Source organism: Pteropus medius, unplaced genomic scaffold, assembly GCF_902729225.1.
Source record: "Pteropus medius unplaced genomic scaffold, Ma_sr-lr_union100, whole genome shotgun sequence".
Taxonomy (NCBI): domain Eukaryota; kingdom Metazoa; phylum Chordata; class Mammalia; order Chiroptera; family Pteropodidae; genus Pteropus; species Pteropus medius.
The window spans coordinates 866,329-868,283 of record NW_024342466.1 but is presented as its reverse complement, the minus strand read 5'-3'; positions in this window follow the sequence as shown (position 1 = coordinate 868,283).

The window sequence follows — 1,955 nt, the reverse complement described above, 5'->3', positions numbered from 1 at the left end:
GGACGCCCCACTTATGCTGAGATGCGGTGGACGGCTGGAGACGGCTGGGCGGAGGCGGTGGACGGAGGCGGGTCCGAGAGATGCTGGGGGTCACATACTTGGTAGAACGAATGAGAGATGGACATAGGCTCGTGAGGGAGAGGACAGGGTCACTGTCACCCCCAGGTGTCTGATAGGGCATTCACGGAGAGGGCGAACAGTTGAAAAGAAACATTAAAAATTAAATGTTTCAGCTTTTCTTACGCAGAGAGCCAGGCCTCCCACTTCAGACTTTCCAGGGTCTCGCCCCAGCCACGCCTGTCTCTGGTCTCGGATGAGAATCTCTTCTCGGTTCAGATCCCAGCCCTGCCCCGAGCGCCCCTCTTCCAGACCCTCTGTTTGCTGTGCAGGATGAAGTTTTCATAATCTGCCCGCACATCTCTGCTGAGGTCCGGGGTGCAGTCTGGTCCTCGGTGCTCAACGCTGAGCCCACACGTACAGCCACTGAGCTTTATCGGCCCCTATGTGGCTGTCGGAGACAAGGGATCACATTTAAAAAGCTCCCCAAGCAAAATTTCAATGTGTGTGTGGGGGTTGGGGGGGCGAATTTCACACAATGTCAATGATTTTTACCAGAGATGGTGTCCTACGTGCCAGAGGTGCAAATAGGTATTCACAGGTGCTTGCTTCCAAGTACTGGCTTATCTCTGGACGTAGGTCCTCGTCATTCAAACCGTCAGCATATAACGACCAGCAGATGCATGGTGGAAGCAGACAAACAGGTGTTATAGTGGGTAGCAACACACACACACACACACGCACGCACGCACGCACGCACGCACGCACGCACACACAGTTGTGGATAATAACCCATGTGACAACCAGACATAGAAAGTCCATTTGCCAAAGGTGATTGCAAGAGCCCAGAAAGCAATGCTTTTGTCCCCAGTGCCTGGTGCCTGTGTTCGTGGCTCTGTTTCCATGGTGACACAGTGGGCATAATAATATGATGCCAGAGCATCACTCATCTTCCCAAGTGGTCTAGGCGTATTTGCTTTCCACCTGCGGACACAGGTACCTAGTAACGGAACTGTGACTTCCGGGCTGCATGCTGGATGTTTGTACATCTTCCTGTAACTCCTCGCATCATTTCCCATCCCTCGCTGGGCCACTGGTAAAGCATTTTGGTTCCACGGAGGGAGCATGAGCTTTTGATCCAGACACACCTGCGCCAGTGCCCAGTGGCCTGGTGGCCTTGAGCAAGTTCCTCGTCCTCCTTGAGAGTTGGCATCTCCATCTGTCAGATGGCCTTGTGCCACCTGCTTTGTAGTGTGTTGTCGGGATTAGAGATTCGATTGGATTGTGGAGACTCTCCTGTTGCCAGTGGTCTCATGATTGATGGATGGTTCGTGGCTCAGGGACAGTCTTAAATTAACCCAAGAAGAAATTGGAATGTAGTTTGCGTGTGTGCACGCGTGTGTGCCTGCACGCGGTGTGTGTGTGCGTTCATGAGTGTTGTGTTGGAGACGTGTTAGAGTATCAAGAATTATAAGCTCTTAGAAAATGGATGTTTGTCCCTGGAATGAGCATCTCAGGGCAAGTGCAAATACCTTAATAAAAGTGACTGCTGGTTTTAGGAGCTCCCCGGAAGGCCGTATTGGGCACGGGCACCCGGTCAATCGCCCTCCCGTCCACAGAGCTCACCTCTCCTCTTCCTTCACACAGTGTCCCCTGACGCCCAGGGAGCTGTGCAGAGACACGAGGCACCAGTTAGAAGCAGCAGCTGGTCGCACATGCCTGGACCCCACGTTACGTAACCATGTCATTCTTTCATCCCTGCTTCCGACAGAGAAGATGCCCAAGTGGCATCTTGAAAGAGAACAAATCTAGAACAAATTACAACGGAGTAGCAAGTCGTTAATGAAAACCAACAACTTCCACATCAACAACTGACTGGACCTTTGTAGATCAAAGTG